Here is a 20,298-nt window from a genome sequence, read left to right on the forward strand (position 1 = left end):
GTAATCTAAGGTGGTAACTGCATTCTCACGGTCCCCTTCTCTGTTGGCTTTGAGGTCGACGCATTTTCTAGTTCTATTGCTTCTTTTTCTCCTTCTGTTTCTTGTGTCACTGCAATTTCAAGTTCCGTCGTAATAGGAGCAATCTGGCTAGGCTCCTTTCTTTCTCCCTCCATAGTTTTTCCACTCCGCAATGTCACAACCTGACATTGCTCTTTACCTGATCCTCCTGGGTTGCGTGGGAGTTCTATTGAACTCAGCAGAGCCCCTTGCAGTCTGTTCTTTAGCTTACTTGCAATCTGGCCCATCTATAATTCTAGATTGCGGATGGACGTAGCCTGACTTTGAAGCACAATTTCGTTTTTCTCTATGTACTGCTTCAATAGGCTTTCCAGGGAGGAGGATTGCGGTGGTTGTGAGCTACTGACTTGTTTGCTTGTCTGAAAATTATTGCACGGGAAGAATCCAGGTGGCCCTTCTTTCTGCGCCACAGATTGGAAACTCCGTTGCTGATCCTTCCATGAAAATTTGGGGTGGTTTCTCCACTCAGGGTTGTAGGTATTCGAAAAAGGATTATTTTTTACAAAGTAAATGGAGTATGGATTCTGCGGGCATTCTTCCATTGCGTGCCCATCACCGCAAGTTGCACACCTTGCGTTGTTTTGACTAATTGCATTGATTTGCCCATTTTGCGGTGTTAGGCTGCTGATCGCAATTCCTTGAATTAAGTTCATCATTGCAGTCATCTAATTTTGTAGTGAAGCAATAGCACCATTACTTGTATCGTTATCCTTGATTGTCAGTCTCTGATCACTTTCTATCCAATCCTCATGATTTTTAGAGATGTGATCCAAGATATTCTTAGCCTCATCATACGTTTTTTCAAGCAGATTACTAGAGGCTGCCGCATTGGCAGTGGTATGCGAAGCGGGATTTAAACCGTGATAAAAGATTTCCATCTGAAGGTAGTCTGGCAATCCATTGTGTGGACAGTCCCTGACCAACCTTTTAAACCTCCCCAGGCATCACTGGGCGATTCATCCATGTCTTGTTCAAAATTTGTAATTACTTTCCTTCGTCTAGCATTCTTAGTAGGTGGAAAATATTTCTTCATAAATTTCTCTACGACCTGTTCCCATGAAGTGATCTCTCGGCTCGAGGGAATACGCCCATTTTCTTACCTGATCACAAAGAGAAATGGAAATAGAGTTAGTCAAACTTCTTTGGCAAAGATGTTTGGGAACAGAAAAGTATTGCATATTTCTATAAAGCTACGGAGGTGGGCATGCGGGTCTTCGCCATGCCATCCTCCGAATTGTCTTGTAGTGTGGATCATCTACAGCATCATCGGTTTCATTTCAAATCTGCTTCCATCGAGGGCAGGCCTCATGATTTCTGGAGAGAAATCATAGAGGTTTGGCGATGCATAGTCCCTAATGGGTCTATTGCGATCGTTAGCCAAGAGGATTGGATTAGTCATGATGTTATTTTCGTTTGGTGCTCCGTTTCCAGGCTGCTCCACCATATCTTTTTTGTCTGACTATTGTTGTTAGCGGTCTGTTAATCTTTTTCTGAACGTCCTCTCAATTTTCGTGTCGTAATTCGCCAGAATTGAGAGTCTGCAAAGAAATCAGAAAAACTACTGTTAACACACTATTTTGCCGAAGTCCCTGGCAACGACGCCAAAAACATGTGCGTTATTTTATGATGTGGAATTATGGATGAAATGCGATGGTGAGAAATGCGTTGAGCACTCAAGTTCTCTTTGGTAAACCCCACTTAGTTCTTGGTAAGTCCAGAGTCGAACTCAGGGACTTGGGAAAACAGGTTGCGGTGGTAATTTTTAGGAAAACCTTGTGGTAAACAAAGAAATCAATAGTGGTTGAGGTTGTTGGTAGCGGTAATGAAAAATAAACAAATGCGGCGGATTTGAGAAAAGTTTGATTGTGTGATATATGCACTGAGCATGTGGATGAACGGGATGAGAAAGTCTTTAGTTAGCTTTACTTGGGAATGCGTCAGACTATGCGTTCATGCTACACCCATGCACAGCAAGTCATTTTTCAATGCAAATGCGGTGCTCCTAAGTCTAGAACGCATGTGTTGAATGAAAAAGTATCCATAGAGCTTATTCCTAAGTCTCTACTCTTTTCCTATTCGATGATGCAAAACGCACACAAAGACAAGATGACCGCACACAATCATATCCTATCTCTAGAATGCATGCGATGCGTTGATGGCAAATAATGCTTAATCCTAAGCTCCTATCTCTTGACTATGCATTTTAATATGACTCTCCCGAGCCTAGATTCTAACCTGACTTTCTAAGCCTAGATCCTGTCCTTAGACTACCCTCCCGAGTATCTCTAATGGACGAATGAAGCATACACAATACAAGATAATCGCCTAGAATGAAGATTCCGAGTTGTGCTAGCTAAATACTTCTCAACCCATTCAAAAGATTTAAATACTCATGCGTAAATAATAGAGAGTGAACAGATATAGAGAAGTAAATTCCATTTCGATAAATGAGTTTGAGTACAAAATAACAATGGAAGATAAAGGTAGAGAGCCTGGTAGCAATTCCTTGTTAACCGAGGCTTTTACACTGTCAATCTCTATTCAGTTCAAAAGATATTCTTACATCCGTAGGAGTCAGCCCTCTCTCTATTCTTGATGCTTCCAGCGCTCTCCCAAGCTTACCGGAATGATCTGTCGGCACAACCTCCTTCTCTCTTGTCCGTCTTAAAGTAAAAGAAAATCTAAGAACAAGGCTAAACTAGGAACAGAACTTATGAACTCGCGAGATGGAGAACTGGTTAACCCCATTTTCTAAAAGTTGCCTTTGGTATTTATAGAGCTTCAGGTGAAAGGCAACTTCTCTCTCGTGCTTGCACAGATGGGACGGCTTTAATTCCCTGACTGATGCACCGAATATTTGTCACCAAAAAGCTGAGTGTACTTGTTATCGTTAGTGGCTATCAACTTAATTCGGATTCAACCGCCCTTAGCTTTCTGTCCCATCGTGATTAATTATGCCTTTCACCCAGATGAGACCACCAAGTTGTGCCGACCAAGTTGCGACAATCCTTCTTGAGCAAATGTTTGCGAACACGATCACCGCAAAACCTTGCGGTAATGCTGCGCTCGGCCAATGATTTCCTATGATCGCAATTTCCACCTTGCGTCAATGCATATTCTGCATAAAAATATAATAATCAACCGTTCCTATGAGATGAACGCATGCGACCGCAATATTATGAATTTGATGCTTTTTGGACGCAATTTAACATGTTTTATCAATGCAAGCCAGCATTGTTTAAGAACTTAGCACTATGATAACGTGCATTTCTGCCCGTTATCATCCCCTTATAGGATAGCAGTTTTACGCATTTCTTTATTCGATCTCCTGTAAGAGGATAAGGTTACTTTGTCTCATGTCCTAATATTCTTCTTCCCTACGGTGGGATCATTAGGGCGGGACTTTGACGCCAAAAATGATGGCTTACACTTATGCAGAATTACTAAGGGTTAACAGTTCTGGACCAAATAAATGGTGGCTCTTAAGTTCAGTTCCAAGAGTTGGTTTTACCTGATGGTTGAGAATGTCTCATCCCAGTGAAGGGGCATTTGATCACCCCACCAGTGATGTTTGTCCTGCCTCGAGGCATCATTGCAAAATAGAAGTTTTAAACACCTACTTGGAAACATTTTTGCTACAATTAATTGGTTAAAATGTGGTTTAGCAAAATCTTATAAAAGTTTATTTGTTTTTCAGCAACAAGTTTTTGAAAATGGCTACAACCACTATAAATTTGCTTAGTGTCAATAAACTTACTGGCAACAACTTTTCAACTTGGAAACATATGATCACGATGATACTAATCATCGAGGATTTCATGTTTGCCCTTATGGAGGTCTGTCCTCCTATTCCAGCTCCCAACGCCGCTCGAAATGTTCGGGAGGCGTACGAGCGATGGACACAGGCAAACGAGAAGGCCCAAGCCTATATCTTGGCCAGTCTTAATGACGTGTTGGCCAAAAAGCATGAGCCCATGGTCTTAGCAGGTGAGATCATGGAGTCCCTGCGGGGGATGTTTGGACAACCGTCTTAACAGCTCAAGCACGAGGCTCTTAAATACATCTTCAACTTCAAAATGGAGGAAGGAACCTTTGTTCGTGAACATGTGCTTAATATGATAGTTCTGTGGCGGAGATGAATGGGTCCAATATCAATGAGGGCAATCAGGTTAGCATAATCCTACAGTCATTGCCGAAGAGCTTCCTGCACTTTGTTAACAATGTGATTCTTAACAAAGTGAAATATACCCTTACAACTCTCCTCAACGAGTTGCAGACATATCAATATTTACTGAAAAGTAAGGAGAAGAAAAGGACTGAGGCAAATGTTGCTTCATCCTCTAGGACGTTCCATCGAGGTTCGACCTCAAGAACGAAGTCTGCATCTTCTACTTCTAACTCTGCAAAGGGGAAGAAGAAGAATGGTGGTAAGGGGAAAGGGAAAGCACCTACTAACCCGCCACCTGTTGCCCCAAGGAAGCGTCCACCGCCGGTTGAAAAAGGAAAATGTTTCCACTACAACCAAGATGAACACTGATAGAGGAATTGTCCTCGCTGGCTAAAGGAAAGGAAGGCCGCCAAGGCTAAGGCCAGGACAGATAAAGGTAAATATGATTTACTTGTTATAGAAACATGTTTAATGGAGAATGAAGATTGGTCTGGATAATTGATTCGTGTGCCATTAATCACGTTTGTTCTTCTTTTTAGGGGATTAAATCCTGGCAACAACTGAAGGCTGGTGAGATGACGATGCGAGTAGGAGCCGGGCACGTCGTCTCAACTGTGGCAGTGGGAGGCATCCAGTTATCTTTACATAACAGGTTTCTAGTTTTAAAAGATGTGTATGTAGTTCTTGAACTAAAGAGGAACCTTATTTATGTAAAGTGTCGTTACAATATAAATATACGCTTTCTTTTAATATTGATAAAGTGTTTATTCATAAAGATGGTGTTAAAATTTGTACAGCTTACTTGGAAAGTAACTTGTATGTGCTAAGACTGTTATCCTTAAGTTCCCTCCATAACATAGAGTTGTTTAAATCTATCGTAACTCAATCTAAACTTCAACGAATTTCTCCAAAAGAAAATGCCCAACTTTGGCACCTATGATTAGGACACATCAATCTCAATAGGATTGAGAGATTGATGAAGAATGGCCTTCTAAGTGAGTTAGAAGAAAATTCTTTACCAGTGTGCGAACCTTGCCTTGAAAGTAAGATGACTAAAAGACCTTTTACTGGAAAAGGTTATTGAACCAAAGAGCCTCTTGAGTTTGTACATTCTGACCTCTGTGGTCTTATGAATGTGCGAGCCTGAGGTGGCTATGAGTATTTTATCAATTTTATTGATGATTACTTTAGGTATGAGTATGTTTATCTGATGCAGCAAAAGTCTGAATCCTTTGAAAAGTTCAAAGAGTTTAAGGCTGAAGTTGAAAACACATTGGATAGACGGATTAAAACACTTCGATTAGATCGAGGTGGAGAGTTTTTGGACTCAGCATTCTAGAACTATTTGATAGAACATGGAATCATTTTCAACTCCCAGCGCCGGGTACACTTCAATAGAATTGTGTAGCGGAGAGGAGAAATAGAACCTTGTTGGACATGGTTTGTTCAATGATGAGTTACGCTTCCTTACCATATTCGTTTTGGGGTTTCACAATGGAGACGCGATTTACATGCTTAACTGTGTTCCTTCCAAGAATGTTGCGAGAACATCTCTAGAGTTGTGAAACAGGTGTAAAACTAGTTTACGACACTTTCGCATTTGGTGTTTCCCTGCACATGTACTTAAGGCAAATCCCAAGAAGCTAGAACCACGGTCGAGGTTATACCTCTTTGTAGGCTACCCTAAAGGTACACGAGGGGGTTATTTTTATGATCCATTGGAAAATAGAGTGTTTGTTTCCACGAACGCTACTTTCCTGGAGGAGGATCATATTAGGGAGCACAGTCTATGTAGTAAGGTCATGTTACGTGAGCTTTCCAACAAAAGTACTGAAACTTCAACAAGAGTTGTTGAAGGGTCTGCTTCATTAGCAAGAGTTGTTGAGGATAGTTCATCTAGTAGGTCGGTTTCACCTCAAGAGTTTAGGGAACCTCGACACAGTGGGAGGGTTTCGAACCCGCCCATTCGCTATCTGGATTTCACATAAATCTTTGCTATGGTAGCAGATGGCAACATTGAGGATCCGCTGTCTTATCAGAAGGTATGTCGACCGGGATGAATGGGCCATGGATCTCGAGATGGAGCCGATGTACTTTAACTCAGTATGGGATCTTGTAGATTAACCTGATTGGTTAAGACCTATAAGTTGTAAATGGATCTACAAGTGCAAACGGGGTGCTGATGGGAAGGTGCAAACCTTTAAGGCTCGACATGTGGTAAACGGTTATACCCGGGTAGATGGAGTTGACTATGAGGAGACTTTCTCACATGTTTCCATGTTAAAGTCGATCTGCATCCTTCTGTCCATTGCAGCTTATAATAATTATGAGATCTGGCAAAATGACGTCAAGACGGCCTTTTTGAATGGAAATCTTGAGGAGACCATTTACATGGTGCAACCCGAGGGATTCATTGCCTAAGGTCAAGAGCAAACAGTTTGCAAACTGAATCGGTCCATTTATGGGCTGAAACAGGCATCTAGATCTTGGAACATATTGTTAGATACTGTGATCAAGTCGTATGGCTTTGACAAGAATGTTGATGAACCTTATGTCTATAAAAATATTGTAAAAGCTTCAGTAGTTTTCTTAGTGTTGTATGTAGACGATATACTACTCATTGGGAATGATTTAGGTCTACTGACTATAGTTAAGAACTGGCTAATGACCCAATTCCAAAGGAAAGATTTGGGAGACACTTAGTTTGTTCTAGGTATACAGATTTTTCGGGATCGTAAGAATAAAGTCCCAACACTGTTTCAGACATCGTACATTGACAAGATGTTGCTCAAGTACTCGATGCAGGACTCCAAAAGAGGCCTACTGCTGTTCAGGTATAGAGTCACTTTTTCTAAGGACATGTGTCCTAAGACACCTCAAGAGGTTGAGAAGATGAAACGGGTCCCATATGCATATGCTATTGGCAGTCTGATGTATACGATGCTCTATACTAGTCTAGACATCTCCTAAGCTGTGGGCATAGTCAGTAGATATCAGTTTAACCCAGATAAGGTTCACTGGACCGCAGTGAAGAACATCCTCAAGTATCTTCGGAGAATGAGTGGCTACGTGCTCGTGTATGGATCTAGGAAGTTATCTCCCTCAATTCGAGAGAATATGAACATTTTCTTGTTTGATCGCATAAGGAAAATGGGAACAAAGTGGGTTAGACTTCCTCAGTTGAGATATTCGGGAACACAAAAGTGTTGCAGATTTCTATGAATCTACGGAGGTGGGCATGCGGGTCTTCGCCACGCCTTCCTCCAAACTGCCTAGTAGCCTGGATCATCTGCAATATTATCAGCTTCATTTCAAACCTCAATCCATCTAACGCTAGCCTCATGATTCCTGGAGAAAAATCATAGAGGTTGGGCGACGCATAGTCCCGGATGGGTCTATTGCGATCATTCGCTAGTAGGATGAGGTTGGCCATTATGTTGTTTGCGTTAGCAGCCCTTGCTTCGCCATTTTTGGTGTTCTCTCTTGTTGTTGACGGTCTCTTAATCTTCATCTGAATGTCCTTTCAATCTCCAGGTCATAATTCGCCAGAGATTGAGAGTTTGCAAAGAAATCAGAAAAATTATCATTAGTACATTATTTTTCCAAAGTCCCCGGCAACAACGCCAAAAACTTGATGCTTAATTTTTATGAAGTGGATTTATGGATGATATGCAATGGTGAAATTACATTGTGCACTCAAGTTTCCTCCGTGGAATCCAAGTGTAAATTCCACTGATTTTCCTGGTAAGTCCAGGGTCGAACTTAGGGACTTGTGAAAACAAGTTGCGTTGGTAATTTTTACGAAAACTTGCAGTAACTGGATAAATAAATAAACTGCTGGGATTGTTATTTGCGTTGATGAAAAATAAAAAAAATGCGGCAGAGCTTGAAAAGAGTTAATAAACAGGAAATGCGATGAGTATGCAGCGAACGGGTTGAGAAAAGTTTTGGCTAACATGCATACAACAGTAAACCACCTCTCGGTGCGAATGCCACGACTTCTAAGGCTAGAATGCATGCGATATATGCGATAAGTCTATAGGGCCTACATATAAGCCTTGATTCTTATTTATGCGATGACAAAATGACACACACACGAATAAGGCGACCACATAATATCATTCCCATTTCTAGGATGCATGCGATGCAAGTTGACAAACAGAGCTTATCTCTAAGTCCCTATCTCTTGCTTATGCAGTTTAATCTTGCTCTCTCGAGTCCAGATTTTAACCTAGCTCTCTCGAGTCATTAGGTTCTTTCTTTAGACTCTCTTTCGAGTAGCTTTAAAGAGGTATTTGGCACAATATAAAACAAGACAATCGCAAGCAATGAACATCCTAGATCATGTTAGCTTAGTTCTTCTCAACCCATTCGACTAGTTTAGCTACTCATGCGTGCTATGAGAGTGAACAGATGTAGAAATAGAACTTTCATTGTATAAATATGAAGATGAGTATAAAATAACAATGCAAGTATAGAATAAAGGGGCTTGGTAGCAATCTCTTACTGCCCATGCTTTTACACTGTTTTTCTACTTGTGCTCAAAAGATAATCTTGCTCTCGCGAGGACCAGCCCGCTCTCTGCTTTCTCGCCCCAAGGTTCTCTCTCGAGTTGCTCTGAGCGATCTCCGGCGTCACCATTCTTCTCTTGCTCCGCCTTAAAACGAAAGGGAAACTCTGCACAAAGACGAATTGATTAACCGATCACCCCTTTTCTGAAGCATGCCTTTGTTATTTATAGAACATCTAAGGTGAATGACGACTTCTCTCTCATGATTGATCAGATGGGACGGCTTTAATTCTCCTGACTGATGCACCAAATATTTGTCACCGAAAAGCTGAATGTATTTGTTATCGTTAATTGACTGTCAACTTAATTCGGATTCGACTATTATCAGCTTTATGTCCCATCGCAATTAATTAGCCTTTCACCTAGATGCGCCCATCATGTTGCACTGACCAAGTTGTGGCAGCCTTTCTCAGGCGAATATTTGTGAACACGATCATCGCAAAGCCTTGCGATAATGCTGCACTCGACCAATGATTTCCTATGATCGTAATTTCCGCCTTGCATCAACGCATATTCTGCATAAAAATAAAAAAAATCAACTGTTCCTTTGCGATGAACGCATGCGACCGCAATATTATGAAATTGATGGTTAATGGACGCAATTTATTATGTTTTATCAACGCAAACCAATATTGTTTCAGAACTTAGCACTATGATAACGTGCATTTCTGCCCGTTATAACACCTCCTAATTTAAACAATGCTTGTCCTCAAGCATAAGCTGAAGATTTCTTTTAGACCGCAATATTCTTTTTCCTAGATTTCTCACGGATACTTCGTTCAATTCCTATATACCAAAGTTTCCTTAAGTCTCGTTCAAGCCTCCTCTCAAAATATTTCTAAGACCTAGGGAACGCAAACTTATCCTTTAAAAATACTTTACTACCTTCCGGAACATCGCATGATTTATTTCAAAAAGAGAATTTTCCACCGGGGTGACAAATGATTTTATCCTTGCATATTTCTTGACATTGTTATTTTTTCTAACCTTGCGTTGATCCGAGTGCCTTGCCTTCGTTTTGTCTTGCCCCCACGTGTGTCATGCGGACATCCAACTACGAGAAATGCGCTCTTTCTCAGACTAAACTCATACCTACTTGGCAGTGAAGTTGCGGTCATTTATTTATGCGTTGATCCTAGTGACTTACTTTCGTTTTGGCTTGCCCCCATGTGTGCATGCGGACATCCAACTACGGGTAAGTGCCTTTCACAACTTAACTCTTATCAACATGGGTTTCCCATTGCGTTGACAGTGGAGTTGTTATTATCAAAAAATTTATTTATTATTATTTTTTTGAAATAGCAAGGTTGAAAATAAATATCTCACCCCCAAATTTAAAAGGCGACAATGTCCTCATTGCCAAAAGATTGAAATGAGTCATGCGATGTTCTTAGAAAGCTTCGTAAAAAGAGTTTGAAAGAATGCTAGCAAACCCCTAACTTCTAGAAATATTTCATGAGGTGACTATCTTAAAGTTAAGGTAACTCTAGTATATTGAAAGAATTAGAAGCATATTTTTCATCATTAAAATCATACTTGGCAAAGAAACAGCATGCGGCGATTTACTAAATTTATCTATGTCAAATGATTACAGTAATCAAAGAGGATGTAGTGATGAAACTTGTAAAAACTAACATGCGATACGATAGCGCAAAAGTTGAAATAAAGAGAAGGAAGAATACAGCCCCAAATTTGTGTTGTCGCCTGCATTGTGTATTGATGCATCCATCTTTACGGCGATCTCTCATCTTTAGATTGCGGTGATGGAGTGAGATAATTTGCTACTTCGCGTAACATCTCCGCAATCCAACGCCTCGATCGTTGCAAGAAAAAAAGAGATAGGGTCAAATTAGTTTAAACAAAACAAAATTCGTTATCGCAATCTCCCCTTCTTTTTTTCTTTTTTTTAAAGAAGTAAGAACGATGCTGGTAACAAAAAGGTAATTGCGATAATAAATAACGAGATGATAAAAGTTCATGAAGTATTTGATGCAGAAAAAGGATATTCAAAAGGATTGCGTCCTTGATGAGGTTGAATTATATAATAACTCAGGGACCGCTTATTCTAGGCTGGTTTGTTGACGTCCATGGTGGCTTTTCTCTCTTTTCTTTATCCTCTGGGATCTTTACTGCCTTAATCTGGAGCTTTTCCCCATGAATGTTCATTATAATTTCCCCCTTGCACACATCAATTTGAGCACGACTAGTTGAAAAGAGTGGTCATCCCAATATGATAGGCGCATCTTTGTCCGCTTTATAATCCAAAATGAGGAAGTTTGCCGGCAGGATGAATTTATCGATTGAAATTATGGCATTTTTCAACTCTCCTTCAGGATGTATTCAAGATTTGTTTATGAGCAGAAGAGTTTCCTTTGTGGGCGTAAGTGTGCTGACATTCAATTGTTTGAAGATTGATAGCGACATTATGTTTATACTTGCCCCAAGATCGCATAGTTCTTGGCCACTATAGGTTCCTCTAATATAGCATAGTATCGTGAAGATTCCTGGGTCAGCCATTTTAGGTGGGATCATAACATTTTGCGCTGCAACCATTATTGCGATTTTTTCTTCCTCATTTTGTTCCTCTTTCAATCTTTCCGGAGTTGCTGGTGGTTGGACTTCTTCTATCTCAAGATCTAGAGGCTTAAGGGTGGACGCAACTTCAAGGTCTATTTTCTCGAGCTTTTCCAAACTATAGGTCAACGGGTCTTCAGTTGTCATCGCATTCAAGTTGGTCACAATGGGCTTCTCCCCTACTTCCGCAGTCATGTTGTCGCTTAGCAAGGAGACTGCTAAGCATTATTCCTTCCCGTTACCCCTAACATTGCGAGGGAGACAATGCTCCTTGCGGTCTATTTTTCAACTCGCCTGCAATTTGTCCCATTTGAATTTTGAGATTTCTAATGGATGTAGCTTGATTCTGAAGCATTGATTCGTTTTTCTCAATGTACTGCTTCAACAAGCTCTCTAAGGACGAAGATTGTGGTATTTGTGAGCTACTAGCTTGGCTATGCGCTTGATTGTTATTTTGTGGGAAAAATCCAGGTGGCCCTCCTTTTTGTGCCACAGGTTGAAAGCTTTGTTGTTGATTTTTCCACACAAAATTTGGGTGGTTTCGCTACCCGGGGTTATATGTATTGGAATAGGGATTATTTCTCATGAAGCATACCGACTGCGGGTTTGTTGGACATTCTTCCATCATGTGAGCACCTCCGCAAACGACACAATTTGCGGTCGTTTGAGCAATTGCGTTGACCTGCCCTTTCTTCGCTCCCGTATTATTAATTGCGATGCCTTGTATGAAACTCATCATCATAGTCATTTAATTTTGCAGGGATGCGATGGCCCCATTGTTTGTATCATCATCTTTAATTCTTAATCTTTGATCGCTTTCCTGCCAATCCTCGTGATTTTTGGAAATGCGATCAAGTATACTCTTTGCCTCCCCATATGTTTTGTCGAGCAGACCACCAGCAGCTGCCACATTCACAGCGGTTTGCGAAGAGGGATTCAATCCTTGGTAGAAAATCTCCATTTACAGGCAGTCTGGTAAGCCATTATGTGGACAGTCTCTTACCAGCCGCTTGAACCTTGTCCAAGCATCGGTGAGTGATTCTTGTTCAAAATTTGTTATTAATTTCCGTCTCCTAGCATTTTCGATTGGTGGGAAATACTTCTTCATAAACTTTTCCATCACCTATTCCCACAAAGTTATCTCCCCCGGTTTGAGAGAATATGCCCATTTTCTTGCTTGATCGCATAAGAAAAATGGGAATAGAGTGAGTCGGACTTTCTTGGTTGAGATATTCGGGAACACAAAAGTGTTGCAGATTTCTATGAAGCTCCGGAGGTGGGCGTGCGGGTCTTCGCTACGCCTTCATCCAAACTGCCTAGCAGCCTGGATCATCTGCAACATTACTGGCTTCATTTCAAACCTCAATCCATCTAATGCCGGCCTCATGATTCCTGGAGAGAAATCATAGAGGTTGGGCGACGCATAGTCCCGGATAGGTCTATTGCAATCATTCGCCAGAAGGATGAGGTTGGCCATTATGTTGTTCGCATTAGTGGCCCTTGCTTCCGGTTGCTCCGCCATTCTTGGTCTTCTCTCTTGTTGTTGGCGGTCTCTTAATCTTCGTCTGAATGTCCTCTCAATCTTCGGGTCGTAATTCGCCAGAGATTGAGAGTCTGCAAAGAAATCAGAAAAATTACCATTAGCACACTATTTTGTCGAAGTCCCCGGCAACGATGCCAAAGACTTGATGCTTAATTTTATGAAGTGGATTTATAGATGATATGCAATGGTGAAATTGCGTTGTGCACTCAAGTTTCCTTCGTAGAATCCAAGTGTAAATTCCACTGAGTTTCCTAGTAAGTCCAGGATCGAACTCAGGGACTTGTGAAAACAGGTTGCGTTGGTAATTTTTACGAAAACTTGCGGTAACCGGATAAATAAACAAACTGTTGATAAATGCGGTGGAGCTTGAAAACAGTTGATAAATGGGAAATGCGATGAGTATGCGGTGAACAGGTTGAGAAAAGTTTCGGCTAACATTTCCTAGGATGTGTTCATGCTATGCGATCATGCAACATGCATACAATAGTAAACCACCTCTGGTGTGAATACCACGGCTTCTAAGGCTAGAACGCAAGTGATATATGCGATAAGTCTATAGGGCATTCATATAAGCCTCTATTCTTATTTATGCGATGACAGAATGACAAACACACGAATAAGGCGACCACATAATATCATTCCCATTTCTAGGATGCATGCGATGCAAGTTGACAAATAGAGCTTATCTCTAAGTCTCTATCTCTTGCTTATGCAATCTAATCTTGCTCTCTCAAGTCCAGATTTTAACCTAGCTCTCTTGAGTCATTAGGTTCTTTCTTTAGACTCTGTCTCGAGTAGCTCTAAAGGGGTATTTGGCACAGCATAAAACAAGACAATCGCAAGCAATGAACATCCTAGATCATGTTAGCTTAGTTCTTCTCAACCCATTCAACTAGTTTAGCTACTCATGCATGCTACGAGAGTGAACAGATGTAGAAATAGAACTTCCATTGTATAAATATGAAGATGAGTACAAAATAACAATGCAAGTATAGAATAAAGGGGCTTGGTAGAAATCTCTTGCTGCCCATGTTTTTACATTGTTTTTCTACTCGTGCTCAAAAGATAATCTCGCTCTCGCGAGGATCGGCCCGCTCTCTGCTTCCTCGCCCTAAGGTTCTCTCTCGAGTTGCTCTGAGCGATCTACGGCGTCACCATTCTTCTCTTGCTCCGCCTTAAAACGAAAGGAAAACTCTGCACAAAGACGAATTGATTAACCGATCAACCCCTTTTCTGAAGGATGCCTTTAGTATTTATAGAACATCCAAGGTGAATGATGGCTTCTCTCTCATGATTGATCAGATGGGACGACTTTAATTCTCCTGACTAATGCACCGAATATTTGTCACCGAAAAGCTTAATGTACTTGTTATCGTTAATCGACTGTCAACTTAATTCGGATTTGACTGTTATCAGCTTTATGTCCCATCGCAATTAATTAGCCTTTCACCCAGATGCGCCCATCATGTTGCGTTGACCAAGTTGCGGCAGTCCTTCTCGGGTGAATATTTGCGAACACGATCACCGCACCGCAAAGCCTTGCGGTAATGATGCGCTCGACCAATGATTTCCTATGATCGCAATTTCAGCCTTGCGTCAACGCATATTCTGCATAAAAATACAAAGATCAACTGTTCTTTTGCGATGAATGCATGCGACCACAATATTATGAAATTGATGCTTAATGGACGCAATTTATCATGTTTTATCAATGCAATCCAACATTGTTTAAGAACTTAGCACTATGATAACGTGCATTTTTGCCCGTTATCAGAAGCCTGGTAGACTAGTGGGTTCTAAAGATAAAAATCCTCAAAAAAAAAATAATTAATAGTAAAAAAGTCTTAGTTAAGTATGTAAATACCCATAAAGAAATTCATGATATGACTAGTCAGGAAGGTCAAATACCTAAAGATAATAATGAAATTTCAACTATGTCATAATAAGAAAAAGATGGAACTGAATTAATGTAGTTATTGATAGCATTTTTGCGTATAATATAGCTCTTGATATCATATTTGAAAATAAGGATCCTGAACCAAAATCTATTGAAAAATATTGACATAGAAAAAATTGGCTTCATTGAAAAGAAGTAATCGAGACAGAATTAAACTTACTTTCAAAATGTTAGGTCTTTTGACTAGTAGTCCAAACACCAAAAGGTGTCAAACCTGTGAGATACAAATAAATATTTGTGAGAAAAAGAAATGAAAATAACGAGGCCACAAGATATAAAGCAAGACTAATTGCAGAAGGTTTTTCACAAAGACCTGACATTAATTATGAGGAGACATATTCTCCGATGGTGGATGCAATTATACTAAGATATTTAATTGGCCTGAATATGTATGAAAGTCTAGATATGCATCTTATGGAAGTGGTCACGACATATGTATATGGATATCTTGATAATGATATTTATATGATAACCTCAGAAGAATTTAAAGTATTTGAAACATATAAATCAAATTCCTGAGAATTGTATTCAATAAAGTTACAGAGATCATTATACGGATTGAAACAATCAGGACGAATATGGTACAATTGCATGAGTGGATATTTGTTGAAAGAAGGATATCAAATAATCTAATATGTCCGTATGTTTTTATAAAGAAATCACAATCAGGATTTGCTATTATAACAATATATGTTGATGATTTAAATATAATTGAAACTCCTGAAGAGATTTCAAAAGCAATAGAATATCTTAAGAAAGAATTTTAGATGAAAGATCTCGGAAAAACAAAATTTTGCCTTGGTTGCAAATTGAACATTTAGCATATGTGATATTTACTCATCAGTAAACTTATATAGGAAAATTTTTGAAAAGATTTTATATGGATAAAGCATATCCATTGAACATTCCAATGGAAGTTCGCTCACTAGATGTGAAGAAAGATATATTTCAACTTCGAGATAATAATAAAGAACTTCTTGGTTCTGAAGTACCATATCTTAGTGCAATTGGTGCACTTATATATTGCTAATAATACAAGATCAAATATTGAATTTTTAGTAAATTTACTGGCTAGATATAGTTCTTCTTCAACAAAAAGACATTGAAACGGGATTAAGCATATACTCTGTTATCGCCAAGGAACAATCAATGTGAGTTTATTTTATTCAAATAAATCAAATTTTAATCTAGTTGGTTATGCAGATTCTAGATATTTATCTGATCCACACAAAGCTAGATCTCAAACAGGTTATCTGTTCACATGTGGATGAACTGCTATATCATAGCGATTGGTGAAACAGACCATAATAGCCACTTCCTCAAATCATGCCGAAATTCTTGCAATTCACGAGGTTAGTTGAGAATGTGTATAGTTAAGATCAATGATTCAGCACATTCATGAAACATATGACTTGTCTTTTAATAAAAATCTTCCAACAATATTATACAAAAACAATACAACATGCATATCCCCAATCAAAGGAGAATATATTAAAGGAGATAGAACAAAGCATATTTCACCAGAACTTTTCTACAGTCATGATCTTGAAGAAAATAGTGACATCACTGTACAATAATTTGTTCGAAGGATAACCTGACAGACTTATTTACAAAATCATTACCAATAGCAATCTTTGAAAAATTAATGCACAGCATTAGAATGCACGGCGACTTAGAGATCTTAAGTAATGTTTTCATGAGGGGGAGTAAATATATTGTATTCGTTTAGAAGTATATATTATATAAAATATGTACTTTTTTTTCTCATCACTAGTGTTTTTTCCCATTGGGTTTTTTCTAGTAAGGTTTTAATGAGGTATATTTCATATATATAATGGACATCTAAAGGAGAGTATTATTAATATTTTAATATATCTTAGATAGATGCCCAAGCTTAGTGTCAAAAGCCAAGTGTCCTCCTTTCATTACCATATGTGTTGGTCATATGTCATACAACAACCTATGCTTGGTGTCCAAATGTGTCACATCCTACTTGCCAAAATCCCTATAAATAAGTGGCCATTTGTGGATTTTAAAAACACCCATACATTGGGCAAAATCCATGAATTTTGGAGAAAGTGGAGAAATCTTAAGAAATTTTCATATTTCATATTTTGTTATTTATTTATTTATTTATTTATTTATTTATTTATTTATTTTATATTATATTTTATTGCTATCCATGTTACCGTTGTGCTCCTCAAGTTCATAACATTGCTTACATTTTATTTTTTTTCATAATATAAAAATTAAAATATCATTTTGATTCTTATACTTTAATTTGGATTTTATTACATTTAATCCTTATACTTTACTTATTTGATTTTAATTGCTGTAATTTTGATAAATCTTAAAATTAGACTTTTTAAAATTAAATTTTATCAAAATTGATTAAATAATAACTATAATTTTCATGTAAGAAAAGACATTGTGTGAATATATTTTGACACTATATAAAGATAAGACTAAGAGGGATTTAAAAGAAAAACATCAATAATAATTTTGTTCACATGAGATTTCAAAAAGAACTTTAATTCGTGGAATAAAACTGATTTCATTGATTTATAGTGGTTACAGTCTCTAATATAAAATCTTTTAATGTTTCTCTCGATCGTAGACTATGATATGAGGGCTTCCAAACTATTTCTCAAATCAGAGAAGATTAATCTTCAACTTATAGATAGTAAAAAACAATTAACGGGTCAAATTTTTCTAGTGTTGGAATCTTTTGAATCTTGAATCTTGAATCTTGGAATTTTTTGGATATGTCAATAATTCAGTGCATTTCTCACCGAATGCTATAAAATGAAGGATGATCTCTATTTATAGATTTTTGAGGAAACTTACATGGGCTTGAGCTTAGTTGACTTTGGGTCTAACTTTTAGATTTGGACTTATTTGGACTTTAATCTAAGTCTACTCAATTTCACTAGGTTTGGATTATTTAGCTTTGGCTCAGTTTATTCTTAGCAAGCTAGAGCAAAATTAATCTCAAGTTCAACCACACAATGTGGCACAATTTGATTAGACTAGCTCACATTGATCAATGGACAAACAATTTGTAATTTGTCCCAAGTTTATAAACATACACATAATTTTGTAGTCTGTCCCAAATTTATAAACACATATTTTTCTCATTAATCTTTCACAATTTGTACTTGGCTGAATTTTCTGCATCAACAAGACGAACTATATGGGCTAGTTTTAAGAAGTATTAAAAATACAAAAACTAAAATTGGACATGTAAAAATACGTAGACCAAAATATTATTTTAAATTAATATAAATCTTTTTTATCCCTAAATTTAGAGAACGCCAATTTGTCATTATGTGTAGTAGATATATCATCAACATTTTTTAAGGCTAGTGACTTATTATTCTCTCACCATCATAATTGATGTGAATCGAAGAAAAAATGTCTCTATTGAATATAAATAGATTTATAGTTTCGAATCTCTCCTCTCATATTGTGCTAAAAAGATTGTATTTTTTTATATATATTATATACAAAATCAATGTACTTATAATGAATGGGTTGAAAAGAACAGAACTAATTATAAAAGTGAAAGTTTAAAAGACAAAATGTACATTGCTGTCCTTGAATCAGGTGCACAACCTTCCCTTGACTAACAATTTGTAAAATATCTTAATATTTATCCAAATAGGGTGATAATTATCATTTGAGACATTTTATTAAAAAAAAAAAACTTCCAAAGATCACCGATGAAGATAGTGGTAATTACAATTAAAAATTAAACCTTCAAATTTTTAGGAATATTAAAATTGGACCCTCAAACTTTTCTATAACTATTATAAGTTTGAGGGTTCAATTTTTATAATTAAAAATTGGAAGATATAATCGTAACTACCATTATATTTTAGGGTTTTTTTTTTCTCAATTATCCCCTCCCAAAAAAAAAACTATCATCTGCGGTCATTAAATCTTCCATGTAAACCATAGCTAATCATATTACACTGATGATAATAATAATTATTATTTTGAATACAACAAAATAGGATATAAAGATTTAAACTTCTAGAATTAAAAAATATATATATATATACCTTCTAATTTCAAAGAATAAAGTATATATATTTTATGTCCATTGTTGTTCAGCTATGAACATTTAAGTCGACCATTTGAAAAAATAATAATAAATGATAATAACATCAATGGTTGTAGCAAAAATAAAGGTTTTAATACAAACGAAATTATGGTTTAAATACTCCATTCTTACCATTAAAGGCATGCCCACTCTTTGCCATATCTATGGAAAATTATATTTTTAGTTTGAAGTTAGATTTAAGTTGTATTTAGATTTTTGAATTTTCAATCTTAACCATTTTATCTCTAAAAATCTTTAATTATTCCCTTCAAATCCATTCGAATCGTGTCGCGGGATGTTCATCATCAAATATGGGGATGTGGTTAGACTTAGAGCTTGTGGGTCAGTTCACCATCTACTTGACAGTAGGGGTGTTCAAAAAACCCAATCAACCTAACTCAACGTTTGGGTTGAGTTGGGTTCAAATAAATGAAAAGTTTATGGGTTGGGTTGGTTCATGGGTTCACCTAATATAACCCAAACCAACTCGAATTTATTATTAACTTTAAAATATATTTTTTTTATTACTTATAACATAATTATTTATACATATATTGATTTTAGTTTTATTTAATTCCAATATTTTTTGAATAATTTATTTTTCAACAACTCTTAAAAGTAGTTTCTTTGCATTCTAGAAAGAAAATCTTAATAAATTGAAATTGATTTGTTAATCTTAATTCAATATATGAAAATAATTAAATTAGAATTTTACATATTTACCTTTTTAGAACAAAATTTTAAATAAATAAACCGATTAACTTGAACCAATCCAACTCAAATATTTCATGGTTGAGTTGGGTTGAGTTTATTTTTTAATAAGGGTTATTTAGGTTGAAAAAATTTACAACCTAACAATTAGGTTGGGTCTAAAAAGTTTTTCAGTCCAACCCAACCTAATTCATGAACAAGTAAGAGAAGATAGATGGAAGGGGTGGAGAAAGAAGAGAGAAAAGAAGAGAAAAAATGTTTTTTTAAATTTTAATAAATAAAAAATATAAAAAATATAAATATACTTGTTTTTACCCCCAAAAAAAGTGTCAATTTGAAAATTTAGATATCCAAATGCAACTTATTCAAAACTTCATGAGCAGAAGTATATTTTCTTTCATTAAAAAATAAAAATAGAAAATATTTGTTAAAGATAAAAAATTAAATTAAATAAAAAGAGAGCATGAAGAAATAGTCGCATCGTGATAACATTTTTTTCATTATATTATAAAGGTTAAATTTAAAAAAAAAAAAAAAAAATACTCCTAAACTTTGCTTCTTGTTTAAAAAATATCCCTTTATTTTAAAAATT

General features: G+C 37.1%; 1 non-coding gene across 1 annotated transcript; it reads left to right on the forward strand.

Moving 5' to 3' along the window:
- Positions 1–972: 972 nt before the first annotated feature.
- LOC120087392 (small nucleolar RNA R71) lies at positions 973–1,078 on the forward strand. Its single transcript, XR_005484528.1, has one exon. It is a non-coding gene; the product is annotated as a small nucleolar RNA R71 (small nucleolar RNA).
- Positions 1,079–20,298: the final 19,220 nt, after the last annotated feature.

This window comes from Benincasa hispida, chromosome 9 (genome assembly GCF_027475165.1).
Source record: "Benincasa hispida cultivar pf3 chromosome 9, pf3_genome.v1.1, whole genome shotgun sequence".
In the NCBI taxonomy this organism is placed as follows: Eukaryota; Viridiplantae; Streptophyta; class Magnoliopsida; order Cucurbitales; family Cucurbitaceae; genus Benincasa; species Benincasa hispida.